Below are 9,377 nucleotides of genomic sequence, written 5' to 3' on the forward strand. Positions count from 1 at the left end.
CCTATGACCACATCTCCTGGCTTCTGTAAATTAGAAGGGGCCATCTGCTCCCTGTAGACCTGAGAATGGCTTGTCTTAGATTTGCTGTCTCCAGCAGCAGTGACTTAAGCACTTTTAGGGGAGGAACTGCTCCGATGATCCCTAATTTCCCATTTTGGCAGTATAGAGGAGCTGTCATCAGGATTCATCTGACCTACTATTGTTCATCCCCTTTTCCTTCAAACCAGTAAAACTTCCTGCTGCTTTCCTGTGAGTTAAATTCCAGGGATTTAGGATGAGCAGAGCAGCAAATCATCTGTTGGCTCTTGCTTCCCCTCTGTCTCCCTCTGCAAGCAGCACTTCCTCCAGCAGTGATTTATATTTGGTTCCACAGGAAGAGAAGCCGCTGGGGAGGTTTCAACCTTTGACACCACAGTCACCAGAGACCTGAAGCTGAGCTTGCAAAAGCAGCTGCATGGACATCCAGAGAAATCCAGCCTAGTTCCCTGTTCTCACTCCCACCCCAGCTGTGGAGGGTTTTGGTGTTTTGGATGGTCATGATAGATGTGAAGTAAAGCCATGATTGTCACCAGGAGGCTGCCCTGGCCTGTTCTGAGCAGAACCCATGGTGTGGGTGAGTGCCCGAGGCACTGCTAAAATGTAATGGTGCCTACAGCAGTGTAAAGCTCTAAAGACAATCCCTTTACCTCTGGCTACAGTGGCTGAATGCAGAGTTTGGGAGCTCTGAGTTTCCTCCAGACTTTACCTTCAACACAAATCATGCCAAGGTATCTCTTAAGATGAGCTTCTTAACTGACCTGTGCTGTGTGGAAAACCCTTTCAGATCTCCAAACAGAAGGTGCCTAAGAATATCAGCTTGAATATCTTAATTGAATGTGGCCTCCTGGTTAGAAGAGAGGTGAGCTCAGACTGCACCCCCTGTTCTTAAGAGAAGCCCTGGGCTTTTGGAAGGAGATATCACTGTTATCATCAGTGCTGAATAATGAACTTGCCACCAAAGGAGCAGTTTTGATCTGTCAATCCAGGCAGATAACCACAGAGCTATGAACACCATGTGTTCATCACACCCTTTTATTTTCATGAGGTGGTGCCAATGGGCAGCTGGGAGCCAGCTCACGCTGCTGCCCGAGGTTTGGGTGGGGCAGGTACACAGCACAGGCTTGGCCCGGCTGCAGGGCTTGATCTTCATGTAGGTTTGCCTGGCTTCACCCTAAGGTGTCACAGGTGACCTGCAAGGGGCTCTGCTGCCCAGGGGATGAGCAGCTTTCAGAAGTGAAGCAGCTGCTGCCAGCCCTGACTGCTCCACTGTGCTCTCTGGGAGCCCTGCCATTGCCTGCCTTTGGGGTCATCTTCCACCCTGAAGCATGTGCCCCACTGGCTTGGCTGTACCCTGTGGGATTGCTGAGTAAACAGCTCCAACTGCCTTTTGTTCATCTTTTTAATGGCTCTCCCCTGCACGTCACACTGGTCAGGAACAGAATCCATCGATCAGCTGAGCCATGAAGCTGAAAACCTTCAAGCTTCTGACTTGCTACTTCCCAGCCAAGTATTTCAGCTGTCAGAGCTCTGTGTAGGGTACGTGGATACTTCTGCTTGTCTGCTCTGACAGGTGGTCTTGAAAACACAGGTTTCCTAGCTTTTATTCTGACTTAAAAAAAAAAAGTCAGTCAACTTGACTCTCCTAGGGTCTGTTTTATTTCAGTAGGGAAACAACTTACTAATTAGGGTAAGACTCTTTAAGAAAATATGTTTTCTATTCCACTGATAGTCAGTTACAAGCGATAACACTGTTAAATGTAGTGCCTAATAAATCCAGAAAAACTACCCAATAAATGTAAGTAATAACAATGATTAACAATAAATTAAATGCAGAGAACTAGGAATGTACCACATTATTTTTAACTAGTCTGGTCCATCGGGTTCTTATTATTCAGTTTGTCCTCCACACCTGGAGTTTATTAGAGTGTAATACAAACTAAACAGTCCCTCAGAGAGGCCATTGGAAGGGCTTAGTATAAAACAATACGCAAGTTTAATAGTTGTAACTGACCTCTTTTCTTTTGCAAAAACGTATCTTGGTAACTTGATGCTTACGGAGATGTAATGCTTTTTTACATAATCCTAATGGGTAATTTTCTTTTTGGTTTAATGTAGATTATTTTTATTCACAAGACAGCAAGACCTATGACCAAGTCCATGATCTCCTATTCTTCCAGACATAGAGTAGTTACTTGAGAGTATTTTTCTTTCTTCACTCATTTAAAGATCAAGCAAGCAAAAGGGTTAATGCTGTAGGCTCTACAAATGATGAAAGTGTATGGTTAGAAATGACTAAACTTCACCAGAGTCATGCCTGGCTAAAGGTTTTAAGCAGCTTAAAGTTCAGGGTTGTTTAGACTCAGGTGGCTTTTTTTTGGCACAGTGCAGAGATAAGGTTCATTTGCTGCAATATGAATCCAGACCTGACCTTTAAACACTTCTAAAGTTGGACTAAGGGCGTTGGCTGAAATCAGGGTATTTTATTAATACATATCCATGAGTAACAACCAAATATTCATAATGACAAATATTATTTGTAGCTGGAATTCTGAGTCAGTTTTCCTTTGGATTTTCATTTTAAAATGTGGAAAATTAGAATTCCTTCTTTTTTTTCCTCTCTTCTTCTTCCTCTTTCTCCCTTCCCCTTCACTTTTGGAACCACAAGCTATGGGCAATAGTAAATCCACACGACAAAAGATTCTTTTCTAATTTATTTCCCTGAATTTCCATTGTTACACTTATGCCATCTATTGGACTACAGTGTTTTTCTGTCCTATTCCCTCTTTTTCAAATAAAACATACTTTAATGTCCCTGAGGTTCTAAATGCTTTTAAAACTTAAAAATAGTGGTCAAAAGAAGCGTTTTCCTCACACGATGATCTGTAATATTTTGTGCCCTGTGTTTCCAGGGTTGCACTACTTCTCCACACATATCAAACCCATACATTGTCTCAGACTAAAAATCCCTTTGTTTAGATGCCTTTGCATGCTCCAAAGCAGAACTGCTGACATTGACACTGCAAATTAGCCCATAAACCCACAAAAAACCAGCTCAGAAACAATTAAGAGAGAATGTTAATTCAGAGCTGTTCAGAGGTGCAAATAAGTCAACTAACATGTGGAATTTGAAACAGGGAACAGAAATATTTCCTTATAGTCTACATTATCTTCAGACCTACTCATCTTGCAGGATTGGCTCCAATTCTTACTCACTCAAATAGTGTTGCCAAAAACCACATACAGCTTGCTCACTCTAAGCCTTCATTTTATAATCAAAACCATTTTTATTTTGAGGGATGAGAAACTACTCCTTGTTTCTGCAAATATCATCTTTGCTTCAAACACAGACTTCACTTGCTTGATAAAATAACCAGGCAAACACTACAAAAATAACTTATTTTGAAACAAATAAAGGATAAGTACAATTGCCAAAGATTTTTCAGGTGTATTGGTTTGGCTTGCTTTTTTATTTTCTAAGCATCTCTGGCAGGGGGAAAAAACTCAGAAGGAGTAATATATCTGGATAATTTTGTAAAAGCAGCCAAGAAAAATGGAATTTGCTGTTGCACCTAGAGGATTTATCTTAATGGCTTATAAAGCCATTGGCCAACAAAGTTGGAAGTGTGGCTCCAGTTCTTTAAATATGATATGGTCCATATTCCTAAAAAGTTAGAGTTTGAAAATTAAAAAGCACCACAGATCCTGTGGTGGAAAGACAAATGTAAGGTGCAGTTACGTGGGTGATAAAGACTCAGGCTGTGTTGGGGAAGCAAGTTCTAAGACAGGACTGCCCCTGGCCTCCCAAAAAGGTGTTGATTGCCAGCAGGTTTTCCTGGCCAGTCACTGGCTCAGGTTGGAAGGGACAACAGGGGTCATCTGTTACAATATCCTGCTCAGGCAGGATCATCCTAGAGCACAGGGCACAGGATTATGTCCAGATGGTTCTTGGGTATCTCCAGTGAGGGAGACTCCACAGCTCCTCTAGGGAATCTGTTCCAGTGTTCAGTCACCCACACAGCAGAGAAAAGGTGACGTGCTGCTCTGTTTCTGCCTTTCCACCACACCAGTGCTGGATTCACAGAGAGTTTGAGGCTGTCTTGCCACAGGTGAGCAGGGCGTCCCCACAAGGCTTCTGGTGCTGATTGCTTTCTGTGCCTGGGAGGAAACAAGTGTCTGCAGCTGCCTCTTGCCAAAATGATCCAACCCAGCAGTGTCCTTGGGAGTGCAGCTTCAGCCACTGTGAGCCCTGCTGACATTAATGAAAAATTCACCAAAACCAGGAGAAACTTGAAGGGTCCTTGTTGCTTTTGCTGTCACTTCTCTTACCAATGGGGAAAACGTGCTGGGTTTGTAGTACACGGATGTGCTCTCATTTACACTGATGTACCTTCATTCAAAGAGGAAATCCTGGGTTACTCTGACTCAAGGTCTGCCCCTGGGAGCCGTCCCGAGTTGTTTTAACAAAGCTGTGCTCTCCACGCTATCATTTACATAACTGGATGTCTGTCCTGCTTGATCCACACCCTCATCAATATGCTTAGTGCGAATGTTATTTGATTTGATTTATTCTGCTTTCTTCCGAATCATAGATTGATTCCACATAAAAATTCCTGGGGAAATCAGGCAGTTTCTGTGTAGCACTTGATTTTCTCTACTGCAGCCCCCCTGAAAACTATAGTCTGAGAAAGAAAGGTACAGAGGCTGAGAATCAAAGCAGAAGGCTTCTGCAGTAAGCTGAGACTCAAATAAAAATGCACAGACATAGGTAATGATGGCTTGGAGAGGAACAGTTCTTTTGCAGTTGAATGTATCCAGCATCCAAACAAACAGTAGATTGTTTCTTGAGTTTCTTTTTTCTTTTTTTTTTTACATAACATATCTTTTGGGAGTCAAAACCCTATGTATAATTAAGGAAGTTTCATTTTTAACCAGATGCATTGGGATGTGTGCTCTCTAAACAAAATATATAACCATTACAATATGAGAACGCGGGGTCATTTTATCCCCGCCCCGCCTCCCTCCGCTTTGAATTTTCTCTGTGGAAAATCAGACGCCATCCCTGCTGCCTCCTAGGAGCAGCACTGTGATCTTGCAGGCTCCTGCATCATGGGACCCCCTGTGCTGGCAATCAGACAGCAGTGTAGACCATCTCTGGGAGGAACAAAGACTGCACAGAGGTGGGAGGGTGGGCTGGGAACGAGGAAACCAGAACATCCCTGTGTGCCCTCCTTCCCAGGCCTTGTATTGGCATGGAAATGATTTCTCCGTATTGATTCCTGCCCTTGTTCATGTGCATGTCCCAGGAGGGTGTTTTTGCTCTGCTTGTTCTTATGTTTTTATTTGTAAAGGGCTTAGGGGTCTACTGGAGAAAAGTGATACCCAGGATGTCATTATGGTGTGACTGGATTGGCATCTAAAAGGCACATGCATGATAGGATCTGCCTTGGAGGCAAAATCCTGCCCAGATCAAGGACTGCTTGTGTCCTGAGTGCTCCTAGAAACCACTGGCCCTCAGAAAATATTTTAATGGTGCGAGCAACAGGCTCTAATACAGATAAAGGGTAGCAGAACACTTGACAATAAGGAGGACAACAAGTGTTGCTATGGCCCAAGTGAGCCCAGGAGTGAGTCTTGGCACGCCTGTGAGAGCACTGGTTTCCTGGGAATGTCTCCAGCACAATCAGTAGGTTTGAGAAATTAATAAGACATTTTCAAGAAAGATGAGAAACCTGGACACAAATTATTGCTGATGCAAATGAAGGAAAAACCTAAATGGGCTGCATGGGGAGTGCCCAGAGACAGAGTACTTCTGAAAACCAAGCTTGTTGCTCAGGTGTTTTGGTAAATCTTGCTGTCTGTCACATTCTGTAGGCTGGGATTCTTTTCTCTGTGCAGGCAATGTTGGCATGTATGGTTTTTTGTTGGTTTTTTGTGGTTGTTTTGTTTGTTTTGTTTTGTTTTGGTTTTGTTTTTTCTTTTTCCTGAAGTATTTACATGGAGAACTCTTACCCCATATTTAAAGAAGAAAAATCTACTGAAGTTGAAATTCACTCAGGGGCAAAGACTCTGCTCTTGGACTTGACAGATATCTGGCTGCAGTCCAAATAGTCTGACTTCCAGTTTGGGCTTTTGGGAAAGAAGTGCCAAGCAGCCCTTGGGACTATGCAGATAGAAGGGTTCCTTGTGTCCCACAGGGTAAGGGGTGAGGGGATTGGACAGATGATTTCAGGGTTGGGTTCAGACTGACCTGTGCTCCTGACAGCTGAATTGGGTTGTTCCAGGGAGGCACTTCTGGAGGGACTCAGCATGCCCAGAAATCTGCAGAGCATGTGGGTGTCCTGTCTTACCAGCTGGGGTGGCTGATGGACATGAGGGAGTAGCTCACAGGATGGAGGGAGGAAGGTCTGTTCTTCGTCCATGGCCTTGGTTTTTCAAGACGGATTTTTCATGTCAGGAGTGTTCTTCACTCACCAGGATGGATGTCTGGTTCCCACATGCTGACCTAACGTTTTCATCCTTATCTTGGGCTGCAAAAGCAGGATAGTCCCTTGGTAGCCACAGGCTGGTAGCCTCAGGCGTGTCAGTGAGACCCAGAGCCCATGGAGTTATAACAGACTTAATGATGATGTTCTTCATCCTTTTTTCCTGAAACATATTATTTCAGAGCTTGGGCCACTGGCTCTCTCTGGAAGCTGTGTCCCAGGCCAGTGCCATGGGACTGGCATAATCTGCCAATAAATACTTTGAAGCTTTTCAATGTTGGAGCAATGGTGGGAGTGAAGGCTTACCCTTTCCAAGCCTTTTCCCATATTTTTTCATCAATAAGTCAGGGCGACCTCAGAGCTAACCTAAGCCAATCTGCTCATTCCCACCAAGCCAGGAGATATTCAGATTTAATTTACCAACTTGGAGGCTTTCTGAGGCAGTGAGATATCCAGATGAAACATTATATTTCAAGATGATTATTGTTATAGTTAATGGAAAAGCAGTTTATATGAAACACTCTGTTCTCTCTGTGTCCCACACTTCTACAGGACATTCTGGATAACTGGTACCATAAAAGTGTGCTTTTGGCAGGATTCAGATAGCAGTAAAGTTAAGCACTTTAGATTACAACTAGGAGAGAGAAGGGGGAGAAAGGAAATTCCTTTGAAAATTATAATTTCAACATGATAAAGTTGGCTGAAGAAGTGCAGCAACAGATAAAAATCAACCTTGGTAAAAGGCTGTGACCATTCAATAAAACAGTGAAGCATTGAAATGTGTAGAATGTGTTTTACCATGAATTAAAAGTGCAGAGAGTTCATCAGTGAGCAGCAGTTAGCTAATGAGAAAAGCAGATCCATGCATTTAGGAAATGTAAAGAAAACTTAAACCTTGTAAATTTTTATGCATTACCCCCTGCAGCAAAATATGAAAACCAGGTTAAAAAAAAACCAAACTCCCCCTGCCCACCCCCCCCCCAAAAAAAACCCAGCTGAAACCGAACCCACTGAGTATGTCCATAAAAAGAATTAGGTGACCTACTCAAAAGAGGAAAAAAAAAAAAAAGAATTTAGAAAAAAACCACTACTGACGTATTTGGAACAGAAATTCTGAGATATAGAAAAATAATAATTTTTAATTCTCCTGAACATAGTTTTTATTTCTCAGTTATAAAACAGATTTTTTTTTCCAGCTCTTTTTGACAAGCTCAATCTGCTGGAAATGTTGAATAATGGACATGTTCCATAGGTACATCCTCAGAAGGACACCTAGACATGACAAAGACTGTTTTATCAACTGTCTATTGAAGTCTACAGGCAAATGATTGCCCTAGAGTCAACCAGAAATCCAGAGCAGTCTCTGGAAGACAAAAACATCTAGGATCCTAGATTTTCATAGCCTGTAAATGATTTTAAAGAAGTTCCCCAGGAAGGTACCTTACTGGAAAATCCAATCTACAAACATGCCTTCAGGATAGACAAGAGAGTTACTTTTAAAACCAAGGCAACAGTTGGATAAACTGATTTAAAAGCACATGCTATTGTGTAGAGGCAATGCTGATACATTCCAACTTATGAATCTATTAGTCTGAGAAGTAATTTTGAACAATATGAAGCTCTTTCAAAATATATCAAATACTTTCTCTCAAAAATTTTTTTTCCTCCTAATTATTAGCACCATTTTCACCCTTTATACATACAGGATACTCTTTGTCTGGTGAACTATTAGAGGACTGTAGCTGGCTTCAAGTACATCCCTCCTTTCTGCAGGCTAGATCCTCCCTGAGGCTGGCTGCCCTCCAGAGTGCTGGGTAGAGCATGAAGCACCACCCAAGCTCTGCCCTGAGCACTGCTGCCTGCAATGTCCTTTTACCTTTGGTTGAAATTATCTGAAACACACAAGGCCAAATTAAGTGTTGGCACCTTGCTACCAAGATGTCCCAGATATTTCAGCAGGTTCATCTCTGAGGAGCAGCTGTCTTGGATCAGATGGAGACTGGCATAAGGGAACTGCAGACTGGCTGCCTGACTCCCTCTTCTCCTGCCCATGCAGAATGCCTTCAAACAGTCCCTGCTCTGTAAAGCCACCATGCAGGATACCTCAGGTTGGAAACAGTGTCAGCACATCACTAGTCCAACCTTCTGCTCAAAGAATGTTCAGTAATGAGGTTGGAGAAGGCTGATCTCGGCTTTATTGAGTTGTGCTCCCAAAACTTCTGAGGATGGAGACAGCTTTGTCTCTTGGGACATACCACAGCTTGATTGTCTTAATGGTATAATATTTCTTCTTTCAAATAATGTCACTTGTCTCCTTTCATCCTGCAGTGGCTCTTGCTGCCACAAGTTTCTGGATCTCTGATCATGTCTTATCAGAGTCAGCCTCTTAGGTACTGGAGGATGTAGATCGATTTCACACTCATGTACATGGTTGGGATAACTGAAAAACAAATCAAGGTCTACTGAGAACCTCTGCAAATGCATTAAAGCAAACCTCCCCAAAAACTGCAGCAAGTTTTTCTTTCTGCTTCCCACACAGATCCTTTAGTGGTTAAGCTGGAGTTTCCCCTGCCATGCAGCAGCCAGGAGCCTCCTGATGTGCCCACAGCTGAAAAGGACATTGCAGGTTCTGCAAGAGACCCGGCAGAGGTGCCTGGCTGGGTCTGCCTAAGGTAACCACAGCTGCCAGCCCTTCCTGTCTGGCCTGAGGGTGCTGGGCAAGGCTGTCTGATCAGCTCACTGGGAGTGAATTTGCTCTCCTGGTCATCTTTTGGGGACCCAGGATTGCAGAGATCTCAACTTAAAAAAACAGGGACCTATCATGATCGAAATCTCCTTAAATTTGAAGCAGGCATC

This window comes from Taeniopygia guttata, chromosome 6 (assembly GCF_048771995.1).
Source record: "Taeniopygia guttata chromosome 6, bTaeGut7.mat, whole genome shotgun sequence".
Taxonomy (NCBI): Eukaryota; Metazoa; Chordata; class Aves; order Passeriformes; family Estrildidae; genus Taeniopygia; species Taeniopygia guttata.